The 23,690-nt window shown below is 37.5% G+C and overlaps 2 long non-coding RNA genes across 5 annotated transcripts; one reads left to right on the plus strand and one right to left on the minus strand.

Annotated features, from left to right (window-relative positions):
- Window positions 1-1,487: 1,487 nt before the first annotated feature.
- LOC122196987 (uncharacterized) lies at window positions 1,488-2,679 on the minus strand. The gene is made up of 3 exons (XR_006189755.1): window positions 2,434-2,679; window positions 2,289-2,351; window positions 1,488-1,711 (listed from the first exon to the last, which is right to left on the minus strand). It is a non-coding gene; the product is annotated as an uncharacterized LOC122196987 (long non-coding RNA).
- Window positions 2,680-21,033: 18,354 nt separating this feature from the next.
- Window positions 21,034-23,288, plus strand: LOC111884463 (uncharacterized). 4 transcript variants are annotated; one of them, XR_002847782.2, is made up of 5 exons: window positions 21,034-21,707; window positions 21,777-21,833; window positions 22,182-22,620; window positions 22,695-22,807; window positions 22,882-23,288. It is a non-coding gene; the product is annotated as an uncharacterized LOC111884463 (long non-coding RNA). The 4 variants fall into 4 exon arrangements; XR_002847784.2 differs by having other exon boundaries at window positions 22,895-23,288; XR_002847785.2 differs by having other exon boundaries at window positions 23,136-23,288.
- Window positions 23,289-23,690: the final 402 nt, after the last annotated feature.

The raw sequence follows: 23,690 nt of genomic DNA on the forward strand, positions 1-23,690 counted from the left end.
AGATGGTGCGTATTCGGACCGCAAGGGGGGGGGGGGGACGAGTTTGTGGTCTAGGGAGAGAGTGCTCAATGTGGGCCAATTCTATGTTCAATAATTAGGACCAGATGCTATCTTTAGCAGGGTTGTTCTAAATATATTGCCCATGTTATGGATACTTGGGAGAAGGGTAAGGCGACTGTGGATGATGTATCGGTTGTTTGGGAATACCCATATGTGATTCAGGAGTACTTTCTTGGAGTGCCTCCGAAGAGGCAGGTGGAGTTTAGGATTGACTTGGTTCCTGGTGTGGCTCTGATAGCCAAAGCACCATATTGGTTAGCTCCTACAGAGACGCAAGATTTGTCTATATAGCTGCAGGATCTGTTAGACAAGGGGTCCATTCGACTGAGTACTTCTCCATAGGGAGGTCCAATCCTGTTTGTGAAAAATATGGATTGGTCACATCGGATGTGTATTGATTACCGAGAGCTGAATAAGATAACGGTGAAGAATCGTTATTCACTCCCAAGGATTGATGACTTGTTTGACCAGCTTCAGTGTGCATCTTGGTTTTCCAAGCTCGATCTATGTTTGGGTTATCATCAGATGAGGGTAAGAGAGGAGGATGTGCAGAAGATGTCCTTCCAGACTCGTTATGGTCATTACGAGTTTGTGTGATGCCATTTAGGCTCACCAATGCCCCAGCCGCATTCATGGACCTCATGAATCGTATATACAGACCCATGTTGGATCAGTCTGTAATTATGTTTATCAATTACCACTTGGTCTATTCCAAGACCTAGGAGCTACATAAAGAGCATTTGAGGAAGGTATTGGAGACTCTAAGGATGGAGAGATTGTATGTGAAGTTCTCCAAGTGTGAGTTCTGGTTGCGTGGGGTACAGTTTTTAGGGCACCTTGTCAACCAGAACGGTATTCTGGTCAATCCGGCCAAGGTCAAGGTAGTTATGATATGGGAGGTTCCAAGGTCTCCATCTGATATTCGGAGTTTCCTTGAGTTGGCAGGTTGCTATCGGAGATTCATTCAAGATTTCTCCAAGATAGCGGTTCCTCCACTGCAAATAAAATGACATTTAGTGGCATAGAAAAAATATCACTAAAAACCAAAAAAGTGCCACTAAAGACCTCCTGGGCAACCAGCGACACGCAAAAAAAAAAAAAAGAAAAAAAAGTGCTGGCACATTTTGGTTGTGTCGCCGCATCTTATTAGGTTTTAGTGGCACTTTTCTATTATGCCACTATAGCACTTTTAGGTTTTAGTGGCTCTATTTTTATGTCACTATTTAACTACTAAAATAAAAATTATTTTCATACTTTTAGTGACAATTTTTTTAACACGAAAACTATACTAATAATTTTAAATTGAATATAAAATAATAATAAGACAATTAAGATAATTAAGATAATAAATGGAAAACACAATATTATTCTACCAATAATATTTTCAATATTTAAAACACAAATGTATTCAAAAGAGTTTAAAAAGTCAAAATATGGTGCTAGTGCTCAAAACATATTACTATTGAACTAAATACTAGTTGAGGAAGAAACATGAAACTTGACCGAGCTCAAACTTTATTTAATTTCTAATCTTGAGTTTTTCTTCAAGGAAAAGAACCGGTTTGGTAAAGAGCATGACCCTGAATCCAATAATTTGTCACCATTGAAAAAGCACATGACATTGTATGAATCTACAAATTTATCCCACCTCCTGCAATAAAAAACTTCAAGTGTTAATAATTAAAACTACTGAAATAATTATCAAATATGACAAACTTTGTATGATCTTTTTGACCTAGGCATTTCTATTATAAAAAACTACTTGAATTATTATTTATACGTATTATAAAAAGATGTACTAATTGGTACTATATAAAAATTGAGATTCATTTTAATTTTTTGAAAATGAGTAGCACTTGCATCAGATAGTTGTTGAGATATTCATATATCTAATGGCAACTATGTAATGCATCTAATGGCTAGCGCTTCATCTTTTATGATCATAGCAGGAATAAAATTACTATATACACAAATTATAAAAAAAAAATCTAAATATTATATATTGCTTAAACGTCACTAAGAAAAGAAAATATCAATGTTAATTTAATAATTTATATGAAGTGGGTGTATAGAATTACTTTTTACATGAGGCGGGCTACAAAACAACAGGTCTTAAAATCCTTCTTTTCCACAATTAAACAGAGGATGACACTTTTGTCCTTTTGACAACCATGAATTCTTCTGTAATTGCATACAAATTAAACCAAAAAATTGATAAGATGACTTACTGTTAAATAAGCAAACCAATGGCCCGCACACAGAGCATCAATATCATTTTCTACATTATGAACCTACACAAAATTTGAAAACAGATTAGGGTGCAGCAAAATCTTGATGAAATGAGAAATGAAAAGAAGTTAAAAAGAAACTTACAGCTTACAGCAAGGTTGTATGATCCATATGTTAATATAGTTGCCGAGCAGCTCTAATATGATTTTCTCGCAGTCTGCATAAGTAAATAGCTTCCAACAATGCAATTTTCAAACAATTAACGTCTGTAGATAGAAGTGTATTTGTAGAAAAAAAGGTTAAAAATTTCAATTCGGTGAATTTGGCGTGGACCTAATGGAAATTAAGTGATCTTGGTATTGACCTAACATTTCACTTTTTGGTGTGCAGTCTATGGTATTGGCAAAAAATCAAACACATGGTGTGCATTTTCCTCTTTACACATCTTGGTACAATCAAACACAGACACAAACAAATAAAGGATGGAGGGCGATTGTACTACACATGGGGGAGAAGCTGATTGCATCGATTGCACAAGTGTGTCAACCCGTAATTTGTATCTTGTAAAGGTCAAACTTGGTCAACTAAAGTAAAAAATATTAAACAAAGGTCAAATTTATCTCTTTTATTATCTTAATATAGTTAGGGTAATGAATTTGTAGGTGTATAAACCTAGTATTCTTAGGTGTTGTGTGTTCGGAGGGAAATCATTTAGGACCGAGGTCCCTGGCAGCCGCAAACCGTCGCATGGGCAACAACAGTTCGGACCACAAATGGTTCGTAGTCGTGAACCTCTTCGGACCGTGAACTCTACCTATATATATATATATATATATATATATATATATATATATATATATATATATATATATATATATATGTGTGTGTGTGTGTGTGTGTGTTTGACTGAAAATTTCCTCACTTCTTCACTTCCGACCGAAAACTCAAGACTTTTCTCCCAGGATCTTCAACCGAAAACCCAAGTTTTCTCTCATGTATCATCCGAAGATCATCCAATTCACCTCCGGATCTTATTAAGAACATCTAGTGTTCTTCTCTTCATAATCAATCACCCTTCATTCTTGAGTTTACGGCCGTAAACACCTAAATCTTCTTCATTTCACCAAGAACACACACTAAGTTCCAGCCGAAAACACTTGAATCTTCAAAGGCCAAAAACCCCTTTTTGTGGCCGTGAACACCGAAGGTTGGCCGTGAACTCCAAGCAGCTACTTGATTTCGGTTCTAACACTTCTTTTTGAATTGTTTTGTATCAGGATCTAACTCGAGGAACTTATCATCATATATCGAACATTCAATCGAATCACTCACTTAAGGTGAGTTCATGCCCCTACAATTTACTTTTTAAACGCTTTTAGGGAGGAATACAAGTAGAACACAATTTATATTGTGTTAACATTTACATGTGAAACCAAAAAATCAAAGGATTTCTTATGCTTTTATAAGTTGTTAAAATCATTTCAAAAACTCTTTTAAACTATTTTAGATGGCTTTTATTATAAAAATCGTATTCCTTTATATATTTATGTATAAGTATGCTTTAACGGACTTAGGACTATTGCTAAATGCCTTGACTTATGTTCCTTGTTTGGTTGTGGGCTTAGGGTAGGATCACTAGTCCGACTGTCAGCTAAATCATAGTTATATTTTCTAAATATATACATGAATATTAAACTTCACATTCAAGGTACATACTTAACTTAGTTGCATACAGTGGGCAAATGAGTCTTTTCTACAAATCAGTAACAATTCAAACAAACATACTAGTAAACTATAATAGGTATAGTTTAGAGGATCACTACATACTATTTCTAGAACAGAGAGACAATACATGAGTCAACACATACATACTATTACTATTCATTTACAAGAACAAGAAAGAACTTACATACTATAACAAGAACAAGATAACTAAAATGTGAGATACTATTTCATGGCATAATAATATTCTTACTATATCATGTTTTGTAACCAGAGTCTCCTGGAGGGAGAGCGTGATTTTGTGTATAGATCTATACGAGATTGACCATCCTACACCTTGTTGCTAGCTATAGTGGGACCTGCAGGTCTACAGGTGACAAATGTCATACCATTTTCGACGCCTGAAGAACGTCGTGTTTTATACTAATCTATCAAGTATGGTTATAACCTTATCAGATGTTAACCTAAATTAACTAGTTTGGTTTTCAAGGTAGTTAATGCATCAGTAGTGTATTTTATACAATACTACTATAAATCTTCATATTTCCATTACATTCATACAGTGATATTCTCACATGAGAAATGCATACTATTTTTCGAGTAAAGATAGTTTTACAAATATGGAAAACATACATTTATTCTATTTCAAGTACAAACATACATTTTACACTATTTCAAGAGAACAGAACATACAAACAGCTGAGTCTTGGTAGAAGACTACTTTTCATTTAAGCAGAAAATAGAGGATTTTCTGGGAAGTATACAAACATTTTCACTAGACAGATACGAACATTTTTACTATACATATACAAACATTTTTACTATACATATAAAAACATTTTCATGAAACAAATGCAAACACTTGACACTAAAATACTTATGAACTCACCAACTTAAATGTTGATACTCTCTTTCAAAATAACTTGTATTCTCAGGTTACAAGTAGACAAGTACACTGGACCAGGTTTTGAGAAGACGTAGCATGTTCAAGGCTCGTCTTTTATTTTGTTATTTATACATTTTTATTTTCATACAACCATTCACCGAGCATACTTATATTAACTATATTATTAATGCAATAGATGTTGTTGCTTGTATTACTATTGTGCATTGTCAGGATACTGTACATGACGTCCTCCGCCCCCAAACATTTCTGCCGTTCTCGGTTTGGGGGTGTGACAAAAAGGGAAAAGTCGATTGTGTCAATTGCACAAAAACATGACATCTATGTTAAAAAAGTAGTTGGTGTTGGCATGATGATGACGATGGCATCGGGGAGGATTTCACCATGCTCCAGTATGAGAGAGAGAGAGAGCAAAGAAAGAAAGAAAGAAAGATATATGAGATAATGGCAGAGAGAAATAGGTTATCTTTTTTGCTAGTAATGAAGAAAGAAGGGCTTGAAGACATAATCGGTTTTTTCTGGTGACGAAAGAATAAGGGGTTGAAGATTGTGACAAAGGAAGAAGACATTATTTTGAATTTGTGAATTCTTGGGAAAGAATGGCGGACAATGGTGAAGATTTTGGGTTGGGAGGAAATTAGCTCAAAATTTTAGAGATAGAAGGAAAATGAAAGTTGAAAATGAAACTAAAGTTTAGGATGGTGGAAAGATTTTAATCTTGGGGAATAAGTGTGGGAAATTAAAAATAGAAGTGATACAGTAGCACAAAACAAAAAGTGTCACAATAAACATAATATAGTGGCACAAAACAAATCTACCACTAAAGGTATTTTTTTTGTAGTGCTCTAACCCGATTGACGAAGAAGATTGTGTTGGATAAGGTGTCTAAGTCCATAACTATTTCTGGTATGTACTTGACCCGACCCGGCATGGTCCATTTGGGTTGCATGGCACCATGCAATTGGATAGACTAAATGAAAGAAATAGCACTTGTGGTTTATTACTATATTATAAGTTCTAATATATTAATAATATTATTTAATAAAGTTTGATCAAGAATTAATTTAGAATTAATTAAGTGATCAAAAGATAACTAATTAAATATATGGGTTGATTATGTAAATCATCCATACTTGTATAGTGGGCTAAGAGGCTCCATGGATTATCAAGTTGGGTTCCACCCATAGGATGCTCCATGGGAGTTACAAACCCATGGGTCATGGAAATGAAGAGTCATGACACATTAGGGTTTACATGGTGTAACCCTAGATGTGTCAACACTATATAAGGAACCCATTCTCCACCAAATCGGCTACACATGAACAAGTGAGGGCTAGGCCGAGTTTTGCAAGTGTAAGATTCTCTCAAAAGTTTACTCCTTTGCATTTGGTGTTGTGTGAAGCATTTGAGGCATCACACTTGGGGTGCTAGGCTCACAAGGTTTCAAGGATCACAAGCAACAACAAGGTAAGTAATTTTATCTTCCATTAGAGCTAAATATTGTTCCCCATGTATGCTAGATAGGAATATAACCTTGGAATTCAACTTTGCATGATAATTAGATAAACATAGATCCAAGGTTATTAGGGTTGCATGTACACTTAGGAAGTGTTAGAATGCTCAAAACCCATCAGTGGTATCAGAGCCAAGGCTTGTTTGTTGATTATTTGTGCAAACTACTTGAAAAAATCGTTTTTCTGCTTTCTGCTCGTATGAATTCGCCAAGTCCATGGGGGGACTCGACGAGTCCATGAAAAAATGCAAGCTACTTGTCAAGTTTGTTCTTGCACTCGACGAGTAGAGGCTGCAGTGTTTAGAATTTCGATTTTAGTTGCTGGAAATGGACTCGAAACATTACCCTAAATTGTTTTGGTACTTGAAAACATGTTTTAGATGGTGTAATGTTTATGCTAATCCATTTACAATGACAATTATCAAAATTACAAGTTTTAAGTGTAATTTTTTTATTCTTGAAAGTGTTCATATTCATGTTCTTGTTCTTATGATGTTTAGATGATCATAGGAATTGTTTGTAACCTATGTGGTAGATTAATTCATGATCATAATGTGTTTTAATAGAGTCCATAACTTGTCCTCAAGTTATGGAAAACCAAAAGTCACTTTGTTAAAATCCATTAAAAGAACACATGAGTTATAAAAAATGAAGAGTCTTCATTTTTAATACTCTATTAACTCATAAGTTACAAGAAATGAAAAGTTTTGAAAGTTTACAAAACTTGCCCTCAAGTTTTGGAACAAGTAAAGTCTTAATTAAAACTTTAGTTCCAACCCTTAGAATTTTAAAAGTTAAAATTCAACCCTTATACTTTATAATATTATAAGTTCATAATATATATATATATATATATATATATATATATGTATGTATGTATGTATGTATGTATGTATAAGATCAAGTCGTCTTACCGCTAGTACGCCTCATTCAAGAAGCCATTCTATAAGAGGGGTATAAGGTTGTTGCCTATAAAATGGCAACTTAATGGGTGTCCATTCTCACCCACCGCTTCCTTGATTGGTGGAGGGTTGTTAGCCGAACGGGTAAGACAAGGACTTATAAATTTTCATTAAAAGTATGATGAATATTATAAAGTAACTAAATGTTTTAGTAAATTCCCAATCTTAGTTACTTTAGGAAAAATGTGAATAAGGTGCTAATCCATGAAATTACACTTTAAACTTTGTTTAAGTCGTTGGTGGAGCGTGTGTGGTTAACCGGCACACTAACTTGGACTTAACAAGGTAGGTAAAGGGTGACTTAAGGTTTGTCATAGTATCGGTGGAGCGTGTGTGCTTACCGGCACATCGATTGAGTGATAAACCTTAAGGGTACTAAGTGATTTGCATGGTTACTTCACACCTCGTTTTGTGATCCTCGGTATCCCAGTCACAAAACCTGGAGGGCACACTCGAGATTGAAACATGCCACTAAAAAGTTCAATGAATCTCAAAAAATCTAGGAATTTCTAATAACCAATTAAAAACGTAATATCAATATTTCGTTTTTCATGGTGGAAATTGGTGAATCGTCATTCACCTACCTTTCAAATATGTTATAGCTTGGATTACGGTATACCTCTTCTAATTTATAATATATTGTGATTGGATCTGATGTGCACAAAAGTACCCACTAATTTTAATATTTATAACCTAACAAACTTAGACTATCTATGCACTTATAGGCAGTGTACCTAGTCAGATTACAGTATAGCTTAGGTAAGTCGGGTGTCGATCACAGGGAACGGTGGATTAATTTAATATATTTGATTATAGGTTACAGGTCACACGAAAATAATAAAGAAAATAATCTCAAACTAACAATTAATTAACTACTCTCGATAAACTAACAGGAAAACAAATCTCTTCAGGTACTTTGGTTTAGCCAAATTACACCTTAAAAACATAGATAATTGCATACTCAAATTCATTTATTCATGTTCACCGATTCCTAAAATGATTAGATTCGCGTTCACTATAACTAATCCTTTAGCAAACAAGTCAATTCAAACAGTGATCAGTTGATTAAACTAACATGCTTCCTAGTGTTCAGTTCGTATCAAGCAAGACTTGTAAATATAGTTAATCGAATTATTAATTCAATTTAACCTCTTGTTGATGGTCATCAAACAAGGCTCACACATTAACTTTCTTATTCTCAAGTTAATCCTAGTTTCACATTCGTTATTCCTAGACTTATAATCTCAATGGTCATCAAAAATCATAAGAGACAAGCAAATCAAGCAGATGTTCATGCAACTCAATTCACTTAACAATTAACAGAAAATAATCATCATTAACACATAAGGATCTTTTAACAAGCTTGGCAAGATAAATTAAACATAAATAAACAATTCAATATAGCAATTAGTCTAATAATCAAAGCTTCATTCAATCATAAACACAAAATAAAAGGTTTTTACACCCAAATCAGAAACTGAATACAGAAAAGTACCACAATAGAATGCTAAACATGGTCATGTTAGCAAACCATATGATTAGCGACACGTATCCGCTCTCCAACCCTTCCGATCTCTACTTCCGTTAGCTTAACGGCCTTCCGGCCGCCTTCTAGACCCTCAAAACGGCAACTATGAAGTTTTCTTGTTGCACAAGTCGAAGTGGAATATCATAGATTATGAAACTGGTGGAATGATATGGGGTATTTATAGTTGATGGAGATGGAATTATATGGAATATTAGAGTTGGATTGGAATAAGGAAACTAATGTGGCTTAGGGATTAAGCAAATAAAGATAAGGAAAGTGGTGCTTGGGGAATAAGTAACTTGGAGGGAATTTCCGTCCAGCTTTTATGCTTTATCTTCAAGGCCGATTTTGGATAAGATAAGTGTTGAATTAGCCAAAAGTCCCTATCAAATAAGTCGTAGGAAATTTCTTCTAGTTTTCAGAACAATTTGAATCTCGTCAATTGGACTTTCGAGTCATCAGATATACCCGAAACACTGAAGAGGGGTCAATCTGCTAGCAATATCCTTTTTGCATCTTTTCAGCTCCATTCTCTTTCTTTTGCATTCCATCTCCCATTTTAACTGTAATTAAATATTTCAAAGCATATTAAGTATATTTTAGTTCTAAATAATAATAATAAAGGCTAAAATATTAAGATATGTTTCACATAAATATATATAAAAACACACATATCAGGATCCTAGCCTTAATATTACATTTGGGTGTTTTATTAAGGACTCTCTTAATATCTAAACTAATCCTGTCCTTTTCATTCAGATGTTTTCAAACAACGCTGCTTCTGGCTCTAATCCTAATATCTCCTTTACCCTTATAAACTTGTGTGGGAAAGTCACTTTTGATGGATCCAACTTCAATGATTGGATCAGAAACATCAGGATGATTACCCGCTACGAGGACAAAGAATATGTCCTTGATAAGGAGCTTAAGAAGATTGATGAGACCACTGCAACTCCTCAGGAGATACCTGACTTCCAGGCACATGAAAGGGATGCTACCAAAGTAGCATGCATCATGATGGCCACCATGACAGCGGAACTCCAAAAGTCCTATGAGGACTTTTACCCTTTTGAAATGCACCAAGATCTGATGGAAATATACCATCAAAGTGCACGACAAGAGAGGTATGAAATCATCTGCTCCATGATAACAACCTTGATGAAGGACGGAGAGTCCGTCACGAGCCACATGCAGAAAATGCAAAGGTATGTGGATCGGTTGCTGAAGCTTAATGTGAACTTCCCTGAGGAGCTTGCAATAGATATCATTTTGCACTCCTTACCATCGTGCTATGATCAATTAGGCATGACATATCACATGAATAAGGAAGAGGTCACACTCAGCAAACTTCAGGGACTTCTCAAGACCGCATAAACAGGTCTTAAGGGCAAGTCGGTTGTTAACACTCCTACTCCAAACTCCGCCCCAATTTTGGCAATCGGGAAAAGTCGAGGGAAGAAGAGGAAGAGCTCTTAGAAGGGTACCAAAGCTAGGACCCTTGATGGCTCCTCTTCAAGTGGAACCAAGAAAGGTTTTGTCACTCTTTCTTCTGACCCAAAAGAGGTTGAATGCTTCTATTGCCATGAAAAATCACATTAGAAGCGGAACTGCCCAAAGTACCAACAAGATGTGAAGGATGGGAAAGTTAAACCCAACCATGCTGGTATTTACACTATCTTATCTAATAACTCACCCCATTCTAACTCTTAGGTCCTTGATACCGGTTGTGGTATTCATATTTGTTCTGATTTGCAGGGACTAAGAAGAAGTGAGAATGTGGAGCAAGGAAGAATAAACTTAATCATGGGGAATAGGAAAGCTTTACCTGTCACCAAGATTGGAGTTTATACTTTATCGCTAAGTAGTGGGTTTAGTTTAGATTTGAATAAATGTTGTTATTCGCAGAAATGGCAAGAAATATTATTTCCTTTCATGCATTGTACAAACAAGGTTTCACCTTTTCATTTGATAATGAAGTTGGTTCGATTAATGCTTTCTTTAATAATGTTCTTTATTTTAAAGCATTACCTTGTGATGGTGTGTATGAAACTGTATCTGTGGTTGATAACTTAGGAAATAATGTTTTGTGTATTGATTATGTTAATGATAATAACTTGGATAAAGCTTCATTATGGCATTGTCGTCTTGGACATATAAGCAAGAAACGCATAGGCCAACTCCAAAAGGATGGAGTCTTGGAGTCATTTGACCTTAGGTCAGATGATAGTTGCGAATCATGCTTACTTGGAAAAATGACAAAGTCACCCTTCACAGGTTCTTGTGAGAGGGGTGAAGGTCGGTTGGATCTTGTACACACAGATGTGTGTGTGCCCTTCAAACATGCCACAAGGGATGCTAATCATTATTATTTGACTTTTACTGATGATTATAGTAGGTATGGATATGTCTACTTAATCAAGCATAATTCAGAGACTTTCGAAAGGTTTAAAGAGTTTAAACAGGAAGTCGAGAATCAATTGGGCAGGAACATTAAGATGCTTCGATCCGATCGAGGTGGTAAGTATCTTAGTTCAGAATTCCTCGACTATCTTAGGGAATGTGAGATTGTCTCACAATTGACACCTCCCAGGACACCGCAGTTGAATGGTGTGGCTGAGAGGCGTAATCGGACCTTGTACTCGGCGAGTCTGCTCTTGGACTCGGCGAGTAGCATGAAGATTAGGAGCAACTCGACGAGTGGGATGAACAGCTCGTCGAGTCAGATGAAGATTGCCTTGTACTTGGCGAGTCTGCTCTTGGACTCGGTGAGTCAGGTCGTGAAACCCCAAAACCTTCGAGTTGAGACTCAAATCAGTGAGTCGAGTGGAGACTCGGTGAGTCGGACAGGTTAGGACTCGGAAATCGATAGACTCGACGAGTCATGGACTGACTCGGTGAGTCGAGTCGCGAAAGGAAGGATTCTGAGCATATGAACTCGGCGAGTCAGTAGGTTGACTCGGCGAGTAGGGTTGACCTGGGAGGTTGACCTTGACCAGGACTTTGACTTTGACCAACGTTGACTGGATTGACTTTTGGGGGTCAATTAGACTAAGTGTTGCATTAATATTGGTAGCTTGGAGAGCTAGTGGAGCAGGAGTTCAGAGAGTTGCCGGGCAGCAGCTAGAGGGGTTATCAGCAAGTTCAGCAAGAGCAGGTGAGTTTCCCTTTATGTGAATGCGTCTAAGACCACAATGTCGGCCCATGTAGTTATGAGTAGAAGTCCCGGGGGTTAGCCCTAGGCACAGTATGCTAGTATGATATTCAGGACGAGGTCCATTAATAGCGGGCGGGTGCCCAAGGATTTGTTTATATGATAGTTTATACTTGTTGTCTGTATGATACATGTATGTGCCTGGTAGGGAGGTAAGTGTGGGCGAGGTCCCGTATCTCACCAATAGCAAAGTGTGGATGGTGTTCCATATCTCATTAGTAGCAGAACAGGGGCGAGGCCCAAGTTAGGGAAGGAGTAAGAGTGGGATGGGCCCGTATCTCACGACCAATAGGAGCGTGGACGGGGTTCCATGACTCATCAGTAGCAGGACAAGGGCGAGGCCCAGGATAGGCGATGCCTTAGGACAAGATCCATAGTATATGTTAGCTTATGTGTTGCGGTATGTTTATGTGGTATTATATGTTAGCGGGCGAGGCCCTGTGATAGGCGAGGCCTAAGTGAAACGGATATGTATCCAAGCTGGGCTTGAAGCCAGGAGGGGCCTGGAGCGACGGGGCCATTATAGCGGGCGAGGCCTGAGGCAGGGGGTGAGGCCCAGGATAGCGGGCGTGGCCCAGTATGTGCAGTATGTGGTTATGCATGGTATGTGGTAGGGTGGGGAACTCACTAAGCTTCGTGCTTATGGTTTTCAGTTTTGGTTTCAGGTACTTCCGGTAGCGGAGGGAAGAGCTCGGGGTGATCGCATGGCACACACCATTGATTAGACAGCCTGGGAATGTTTTACTCTGATAACGAACATGTGTTTTGGAAATTAATACTCTCTTTATGTTTTGGATTGATGATTTTGCTTTAAGTAATGTTTTATTAAAAGAAATTTTTGGTCTTGAATTTTGGGTCGTTGCACAAGCGGTGAAGGAACTTCAAACCCTAGCACTCAACTTGAGGAGGAAACTCCTGTTGAGCCAATTGACAAGTCTTTACCTCTGAGGCGTTCCACAAGGGTTAGGAATACACTTGAGCATTACTATGGATTCCATATTACTGCGGAAGGTGATACACTTATCAGTGATGAGACACTGATAGGTCTGGATGAACCTAACAGTTACGCGGAAGCCATGGCAGGCCCCGAGTCAGCCAAGTGGAAAGAGGCAATGGACAGCGAGAAATAATCCATGTATGACAATCAAGTTTGGAACTTGGTTGAGAATATACCAGGTCGTAAGACTATAGGGTGCAAATGGATCTTCAAGAAGAAGACCGACATGGATGGTAATATACACACTTATAAGGCACGACTAGTTGCAAAGGGTTTCTCACAAACTCTGGGAGTTGATTATGATGAGACCTTTTCTCCAGTGGCCAAGATTAAGTCTATTAGGGTTCTGTTAGCCATAGCTGCATTTCATGACTATGAAATTTGGCAAATGGATGTCAAAACTTCTTTCCTTAATGGAACGTTGGCTGAGGATGTTTACATGAGTTAGCCAGAGGGTTTTGTCAATACAGAGTACCCTAATAGAGTGTGTAAGCTTGATAAATCCATTTATGGGTTAAAGCAAGCACCTCGCGGATGGAATCTTTTCTTTGATGAGAAAGTCAAAGAGTTTGGCTTTTCTAGGAGTGAAGATGAATCTTGTGTATATGTCAAGGCTAGTGGGAGTATAGTTAGCTTTTTGGTATTGTATGTGGATGACATACTACTCATAGGAAATGACATCCCAACTCTACAGGTAGTTAAGTCCTGGCTTGGGAAGTGTTTCTCTATGAAGGACCTAGGAGAAGCTGCCTATATTCTAGGGATAAGGATCTTGAGAGACCAGAGTAAACGACTAATTGGAATTAGTCAGAGTACATACTTGGATAAGGTGCTGAAGAGATTCAGTTGCAGGATTACAAGAAAGGAGAGTTACCCATCCAGAGTAACACCAGATTGAGTAAGACACCAAGCCCTAGTACTGAGGCTGAGATAGCAAAAATGAGTCGAATACCTTATGCTTCGGCTGTAGGATCGATCATGTATGCTATGACGTGTACTCAACCTGATGTAGCCTTTTCCTTGAGCATGGTTAGCAGGTATCAGGGGAACCCTGGCAAGGCACACTGGACTGCAGTTAAGAATATCCTCAAGTATCTATGGAGGACTAAGGATTGGGTTCTTACCCTCGGTGGGAGTGAAGACTTGAGAGTTGTAAGGTATAGTGATGCTAGCTTTCAGACTGATAGGGATAATTTCCACTCTCAGTCAGGCTGGGTCTTTACCCTAAATGGGGGAGCAATTTCTTGGAAAAGTTCTAAGCAAGAGACAGTGGCTGATTCAACTTGCGAATCAGAGTATATAGTAGCTAGCGAGACAGCAAAGGAGGCGATATGGCTGAAGAACTTCATTGGAGACCTTGGAGTTGTACCAGCTATTAAGGAGCCAATGGAAATTTTATGTGATAGTGAAAGTGTTGTTGCCTTAGCCAAGGCACCAAGGGATCACAGGAGATCCAGACACATCGACAGAAAATACCATTTCATCAGACATCGAATAGAATAAGGACTCCTCATGGCAAAGAGGGTATCATCGAATAAGAATCCAGCAGATCCCCTCACGAAGGGACTGACTCGGGTTAAGCATCTCCAACATGTTTGGAGCATAGGGCTGAAGGATGATATTAGATTTAGTAGTTAGATATCCTTGAAATTTGTAAAGTGTAATTAACATTAGATGATGAATAAAATATGTTTTATTTATGATTAAAGTGTTGCTATCTCTTGTCAATCATTTACTATATTTCTTTTGCATGTTTTGACTTCCAGAATAATATGTTTGGTATATCATATTATTCGAACCTCCACAGTTGGTCATATGTCGGAAGTAGGTATGAATCAAGACTGTCATGATTGGTTGCAGAGGTCTAAGGTGTTGGACATGGCTACAACAATCATGAGTGCCCATAAGTTCTTAGCATTGGACACAACCCACGCTCACTGGAATCACTTCATGGAATTTATCTCGAGTGATCGTGAGACGGTAATATCATATAAGTCTTCAAACCTAGAGATATGATTTGTTACTTACGAGTTGGTTATGCATTGATTGTACGTAAACGCATTGGTAACTCGATGTTATAAAATGTGCTTTTGTGTATAATTCAATGAGTGGTAGAACAAACATATGAGTCGAAGTTTATCTGTTCCTTCTTGGATTAGAAGCTGATATCTGGGCCCCTCGATGATTTTGTTTTGACCTATGTACCGGGCCCGGTCAGAACTAAGTTGATGTGTTCACTTAAGTTCTTTGTAAAACAAATCGGAAATCAAGAAACAAACTGCTCGACAATAAGTAAGACATTGTTCCATGTATTTGTCCGACTGATATCTAGAACAAAGGATTATATGATCACTTATCTTAAATGGCGTATCATCATCTTCTCAGTTCCGAGAAACCTTGAAAGAGCTACGATTGCTGATCGGTTCCTGAAGGCATACTTGCAGTTATAGTTATTAGACTTATCCAAGTGGGGGACTATTGGATAAGGTGTCTAAGTCCATAACTATTTCTGGTATGTACTTGACCCGACCCGACATGGTCCATTTGGGTTGCATGGCACCATGCAATTGGATAGACTAAATGAGAGAAATAACACTTGTGGTTTATAAATATATTATAAGTTCTAATATATTAATAATATTATTTAATTAGTTTGATCAAGAATTAATTTAGAATTAATTAAGTGATCAAAAGATAACTAATTAAATATATGGGTTGATTATGTAAATCATCCATACTTGTATACTGGGCTAAGCGGCTCCATGGATTATCAAGTTGGGTTCCACCCATAGGATGCTCCATGGGAGTTACAAACCCATGGGTCATGGAAATGAAGAGTCATGACACATTAAGGTTTACATGGTGTAACCCTAGATGTGGCAATACTATATAAGGAACCCATTCTCCACCAAAATCGGCTACACATGAACAAGTGAGGGCTAGGCCGATTTTTGCAAGTGTAAGATTCTCTCAAAAGTTTACTCCTTTGCATTTGGTGTTGTGTGAAGCATTTGAGGCATCACACTTGGGGTGCTAGGATCACAAGTAACAACAAGGTAAGTTATTCTATCTTCCATTAAAGTAAAATATTGTTCCCCATGTATGCTAGATAGGAATATAACCTTGGAATTCAACTTTGCATGATAATTAGACAAACATAGATCCAAGGTTATTAGGACATGATGTGGGCATGTGTCTTGGATTTTGGTGGGAGTTGGGATACATATCTCCCTTTGGTGGAGTTTTCGTATAACAATAGTTATCATGCCACTATTGATCGACCTCTTTTTGAGATGCTCTATGAGAGGAAATACAGGACCCCGATATATTGGGGTGAGGTTGGTCAACGGGTCATAGGGAGTATTGAAGTGTTATTCAAGACTACTGAGGTATTCAGTAGGTTTGGAGTAGACTTCAGACAACACAGAGTCGGCAAAAGAGTTATGCTGACAGATTCTGCCGACAGACGCTGATCAAATCTAGAATTCCAGGTTGTGGATATGGTTCTCTTGAAGATGTCGCCTTGGAAAGTTGTCATCCGATTCAGGAAGAAAGGAAAGTTGGGCCCCAGGTACATCGGTCCTTTCAAGGTTTTGGCCCGGGTGGTTCGGGTTGCCTATCGCTTGGATCTTCCCGAGGAGCTTAGTCAGATCCATAGCACGTTTAATGTCTCTAAGCTGTGGAAATGTTTGGTTGATGATTCCACAGTGGTTCAATTGGAGGATATTTAGGTGGATGATCGCCTAAATTATATCGAGAGACCGGTGACAATTTGTGACCGGGACACGAAAACCTTGAGAAACAAGGTTGTTGAGTTGGTGAAAGTCCATTGGCAGCCCCACAAGGATTCATAATGGATGTAGGAGCCTGAGAACGAGACGAGGGATCATTACCCAGAGTTATTTGTAGCAACGGGCTTTAAGGATGAAGTTTGATTCAAGTGGGGGAGAACTGTAACACTGCATTTCTAGGCTTTTGTTCCCTTAAGTCCTTCATCTTTAAAATCTTTGTGAAATGGTCCCTATCTGAGTACGCTAGGTGTACTCTATGAGTACGCTAGGCATATTGGCTCCTTAGATGGTCACGGAAGACGCCTACGTACGTTGGGCGTAGGCTCAGCTGGGACAAACCCTAATTTTTTAGGGTATGTGCCCTATTTAAACACCTTAAGTTGCCTTTAGGGTTTCTTATGACTAGCCTCCATCTCTCAACACCCTAAGAATGAAATCCTAATCTTCATTTAGTGTTTATGATCCATTGGGTATTTTTGTGGTGTTTTTATGCCCCTTGAAGGAAGTGAAGCTTAATGGTGAAGCTTTGGTGGACTTGGAGCTTGAAGATCCAAGAACTTCATCAATGTTGCAAGCATTTTGAGGTATAAATCTCCTAACTTGATGGTTCCTTATGCTAGATCTAGTTTAGGGCTTTATTTGTGCATCTTTGAGTCCTTTAAGCCATGCTTGGGAGTATTAGATCTTAGGTTATCTGATGTTCATTTTTCATAAAATGCAACCTTGATGTCTTGTTTTGATCCATGCATGATTCATGGCTATTATTATGGGTCTTAATGGTCAAAATTGAGTGTTGGGTCCTTTTGAGCCATGCAAAGGCTCCAAGTTAAGAACTTTATGGATTAGGACGTTCATTTAGACTTGGATCTAAAATTTGGATGCTTGAATGAAAATATTAAGCACTTAAAGAAAAAGTGCTTAATAGGTGGGTACATTGGGCGTACTCAATAGTACGCTACGCGTACGTGCCCGTGTTCGTGACCATACATGCAACCCAATACACAGGACGTACGTCTGGTACGCGTAACGTACCAGGCTTGGAGTGGGCTCTGATGTTTTTGGGCCATTTTCGGAATAGTGGAGTTTGAGCCTTTATGGACCATCAACCCTTTTTATTGTAGGCCATTGTTAGGCTCTAGGCCTTCTTGTGCTCGGGCCCATAATGTGTTTTGGGTATTTTTTTTAGAGCTTTGAGCCACATTGGGCTTTTTGGTGCTATTGGATTGGGCCTCAGATTTTGGGACAGGTGGGAAAAGGGTAAAATGGACTTTTACCCTAAGTACTGGACAACTGGACTAGGATTTCAGCTATGGGTTGTGGACCAATTGTTAATTGGGTATTATATGATGATGTTAGCGCAGGGATTTTCCGAATCAGCAGTCCGAGCTTTAATCTGAGATATTCAGTAGCTTGAGGTGAGTTTCATCACTGTGCTTGGCGGGTCGAAGGCACCAATGATAAGGATGGTAGTTGTCTGTGTGACTCTGTCATGTATGTTATGTGATATGTAGTATATCAGGGGGGGGGGGATGTCGGGCGGGGTCTGATGAGTGTATTGTATGTGATTCTTGCATGCGTTTATGTGTCTATATGTATACCGGGCGAGGCCCAATGCAAGGCAAGCCTGATGAATGTGATGAGGCGGGGCCCATCTCATGTTATTGGCAGATCTGTTCCGAGCATGGATCGATGCCAAGCGGGGTCCATTATATGTTTGATATGTATGGTATGTGGTGTTTTGGGGAACTCACTAAGCTTTGTGCTTACGATTTTAATTTATGTTTCAGATACTTCTGGTTTGAAAGGAAAGAGCTCAGGATGACATCATTGCACACACACTATGATTTTCGATTTATATAACTCTAATGTATTGGATTGGTCGTTTGACATACTCTGATTTCCTTGTATGGTTTTATATCACGTTTGGGTTGATGGTTTTTACCATAATTAAAATGAAATTTTTGGTATTAACTTTTGGGACGCTACATATATATACTTTGGGAAAACATTTATAGTCTCCACCAGTTACATTTAGTAAAGCCAAAGACTAAATTTTATCTGGAAATATGAGTTTTGAAGCAATCATACCACCTCCATAACATAACAAAGAATAAAACAAAATCTACGATTTTCAAGATTCAAATTTCTTCAAATAGGCATTCAATGTAGTTTCTAGATGAAATAAATAACCTAGTTGACTTGACTAACTAACCCATTGAGTGGCCAAATACATGAGCTTTCTTCCTACCCAAATGCTCCAAATGATATAAACACAAATAAAGAAAGTTAAAAATAATGGATTAGACTTCTAATTGTTTTACCCTTGTATGTTATATATCTTCAAAATGTTGGATACTGTTGTATCCACGTAACGCAAATCCTGCATTCATGAGATAAGAGAATGTTTTTATTTCTTAGAAATTAGAAAATGAAGATAAGAAGATTAACGGTATTACTGAAAGTTTGAAAGGACAAGAGATAAATATTAGAAGACAATCAAGATGAAATAAAAAAAAAAACTGTTTTTAGTTCATAGTTAACCTTATGACACTGAATCAATCAAACTTTAACACAGGTGAATAATGACTCCTTCCCTCAAAAGGTAAAACGTCTCCTTTCCCAATTTCCATTGATCATTGCAAAGAATAAAAAATTTTCTGTGGCTGAACCCAAAGAGTAAGTTAACCTGTAATCATCATTGAGAAGTGAAATCATCATGTGGAAGACGACTCTTACCAGACAACTTTTGCGAGTGTTGCTAGTGATTGAATGAAATGAGCCCTAAATTTTTGTAAGATAACAATCGATAAACTTCAAACATGTACTCATTATGTTCGAATTCTTCAAAGTGTGTGTGTGTGTGTGTGTGTGTGTGTGTGTGAAGTGAGTGGTCATGAAGGTGCAATAATCGGGATGAAGAGGCAGTTGTGAAAGTGAAGTAAGAAATTGTACCTGGAATCAATGCCGTAGACGGGAGAATCAATTGAATCGTTGTGAAAGAAGACATACGCATTAGAAATTGGTGGGAGACTACCTTCATCAAATAAACCTCCATAAGCAATAAGAAAAGCACAATAAGCCTTAATGTCAAACAAAATTTCAGCGAGAGACATAAAGGGCGTGTTCGGCAAAATTAACTGGTACCGGGTAGCTTGTAGCGTTTTGTTAAATGCTACATGAAGTAGCATTTGGATTTGGAGCGTTTTGTTTAAACTAAACGCTAGAAGCTTATAGTGCCCAACGAGACTTTCTGTTTAAACTAAACGCTAGAAGCTAGAAACAAAAGAAGAATGAGGACGTGGCCTCATGCTTTTATAGCGGTTGGAGTAGAGCGAGATTGGAGGTTTATGGAGGAGTGGGGGCAGAACTGTCGTTGTTGACAAAGTGGGGCAGAAGAAGGTTCATTGGAGCATAGAAAGAACATCCGAAACTGGGGGAGAGTAGAAAGAACATCCGCAATTGGGGGAGAGTAGGTTGAATGTGGCACTGATAACTTCTTCTTATATAACTTGTGATAACCGTCGACTGTGGGAATGTGGAGTCGAAGGAGGAAACGTGCTGAGGAGCAGGACTGCTGAAACTGCCCGGAAAATTGTAAATAGAGAACTTATGCGCAATGTTTTAAAACCCGGGTTGACCCGGTCGGTTCAACCGGTTGGACCGTGACCCGGGATAGAAGGCGGGTCAATTGAGACCGGTTTTTTGTAAAAATACAAACTGGATCGAACCGGCCGGGTTTTCCTTAAACCGCGGTTCGACCGCTTATGTCGAACAGGTTAAAACCGGGTTGACCCGTTTTAATAGGGTTTGGATAGTTGGAAAAAAAAATATTTAACGCCAAAACAATGAGTCGTTTGCGGTTTCTTCAATATTTTTTAATGTTTAAACTTTGTGGACATTAAATTATTAGTTTTATATGTTTATGCATTATGCATGAAAGTAAAAATATATAAAAATAGAAAAAGATCATAAACCGGATTGACCCGACGGTTCAACCAGTTGAACCGGTTGACCCGTGAACCGATCATCACACCGAGTCAACTAAAAACCGAGTATTAAAACATTGCTTATGCGGCTGTTGGACAAATCCAATGTCCGAAAATCACTAGACAGTTATCCGTGGTGTTAGTAAAATACCACGTGTATTTACCCAAAAATCTGATCCGATGTCTCCGCCCCCTACTTCTAGTATCCTCAGTTTTTCCTCCGATTCAATTCTTCTCCCTCAAATCCATCTCCCAAATCGGAGAGGGTTAGAAAGGGTTTTCGAGCCAATCATATTTGATTTCTCCACCGCTATTCTCCTCCAGTCGGCTGTCTCTATCTGCTACGCTTCACGTTTCTTCAGCAAAATTAGGATTGGGGTTTGTTGATATCTGTCGATTCTTATCATCACCGGGTTTGAAGGAGAAGTGATTAGGGATGTCTGCTGCGAAGGGGATGAATGTCGTCATCGTTCTCGCACCACACATCGTTCTCACACCCCCACTGCAACCGTTACTCCCTCTGTAGCAGAAGCACTATTTCGATCCTTGCTAGCGTTGCTACCTTTCGATCAAGCACTTCAGATGAATTCTGCAGCGTCGGTCGGTGATTGCTGCTGCTTTCGTTAATCTTACTCTTGTTGTTCAGCCTTACGATAATTTCTCTCCTCTTCTGTATCGCATCCAATTCTTTGAAAAACTCGAAATTAATAAGGTTCTATTATAATTTCTTGTGGGAACGTGCTTCTTTATGTGTGACAGAAAAAAATGATGCTTTCAAGGTTCAGTAATAGCCCTAATTTCTAGGTATCAGTTCTTTTATTGTTAAAATGCTTCGTATCCAAAAAGGTTTGCTGATTTCAAGATGAATTGTAGGTTGCATCTGTCAATGCAGCAGTCTTCGCATCCTTTCTTTTGATCTTATATTCATCTGTGAGTATGTTATCTTTGATGATGAATCGTCTTGAAGTAGGAGATATTAGTTGTAAGTTAATGTGAAACATGATCTGTGATCATGTTTACCTTAAGGCCACTTCCTGCTACACGAACTCCCTCTTCACATGCCTGTTGTTTGTTGTTTGAAGTCTGAACACAAAAACGTAGATGGTGAAAGCCGACTTCTGTTTCGAATTTCAACAATCTACTACCAATTTGTGCTTATGTTCGACAAATTGACTTAGGAATTATCACACATATGATAAATTAGTCTTCCAAACCTGTAGTGCGTTGGAGAAATTTCATGTGGTATAATTAATCTATTTTTATCCCTTTGTTTTGTAGGTGATGGACATGGAGAATAAGCTTCAACCCTTGAGGCTACAAGAGAAGTCTGCATTCTTAGTAAACCTTCAACAAGAGGAGATTAATGTCCAAAATACCCCTTAAGAATCTACTAACCTAAATCTCTGAACTGCCCTTGATATTTATGTTTAACTTAATTTTTATTGGTAAAAATAATTTGGGCAAGCTCATATCTTTTGTTATTTATCCCTAAAAAGGTTAAATATGGGCTTTTATTCAAGGACTGGTAAATCAAATGAGGGTTTGGACCCACAAAACCATACTAAATACAAACTTGATGGTGTGGAAGTTCTTGATTCAAACTAATTTCTGACATTAAACCATCTTTATCCATGATTGCTCTTGAATTAAATATGTAATGAAGGTGAACCAAACTAATTTCAGTCAACCATTTTGTCACATGAAAGAATCAATCTTGGTAAGAAAAATAAATCTTATTTGCATTCAAAAATGTATGTTTTATGCAATAATTTATTTATTTTTTATTTTCAGAGGTTTTAATTGTGCTTTTAGAAAGTCGTCTGGGACAAGATAGTCTTTACATTGGATGCATGAAATCTTCTTTACATTGGATGCATGAAATCTGGTGAAGTACTTACCGAAGAGTAAGTACCCTTTGTTGTAAACTTTAATGTAACTAACTTCAATTTTAAAAAATAAAAAAAATAAATCTTTTTAGTTTGTCAATTTAGGGGAATACAATGGCATGAATTATATCGGGAGATGCTACAAATAACCACATTTTATTACACTTTTCCATGCTACATATCATCGAAGATTACCGACATCATTAATGTCTATTTTTGAATGCTATTCATGTCATCATATAATCGCACTTCATTTAAAACCGCGGCATAGCGCGTTCTTTTATTAGTTTTGTTTATGATCCAAGGTTCTTAGCAATAAAAATAAGACATAAAAATATTGTTACAGTGATTAAAGTGGTGGGAGAAGACAACAACAATGGCATTTGTATTGTTATTGATGAATACACTTTTTAAAGAGGTTATATTTGTGTATTAATTATTTACGAATATATTGTATAACCATTATGATATGTTATTCTAGAAATGAATTTTGTGTTTATGTATTAATCATTTATGAATATATATCTTTAATTGTTTAAGTTTTTTATTCATTGATAAAACAGATGTGAAGCCCATATATTCTATGAGTTTATTTAAAACAAATTAAATATGAAATTTTAACAATTTGAAAAGTTTGAATTTATAAGAAAAATGTGATTTTTTTTGAATTATTAAGATTAATGAGACATTAATATATTGAATACATTACATATATAAACTCTTTCGAATAAATATCTTATATACATATTACTTTACATATTAAATGTGGAATTTTAATTTAATAAAATAACAGGTGGAAAATAGAAAATTTAAAAATTCTATAAAATGTCATGTATCCAAATGAAGAAGAATAGCACATGTGGTAAAAAGTTATTTATTTATTAGGTAGGATAGATGTCAA

This window comes from Lactuca sativa, chromosome 3, assembly GCF_002870075.4.
Source record: "Lactuca sativa cultivar Salinas chromosome 3, Lsat_Salinas_v11, whole genome shotgun sequence".
Taxonomy (NCBI): Eukaryota; Viridiplantae; Streptophyta; class Magnoliopsida; order Asterales; family Asteraceae; genus Lactuca; species Lactuca sativa.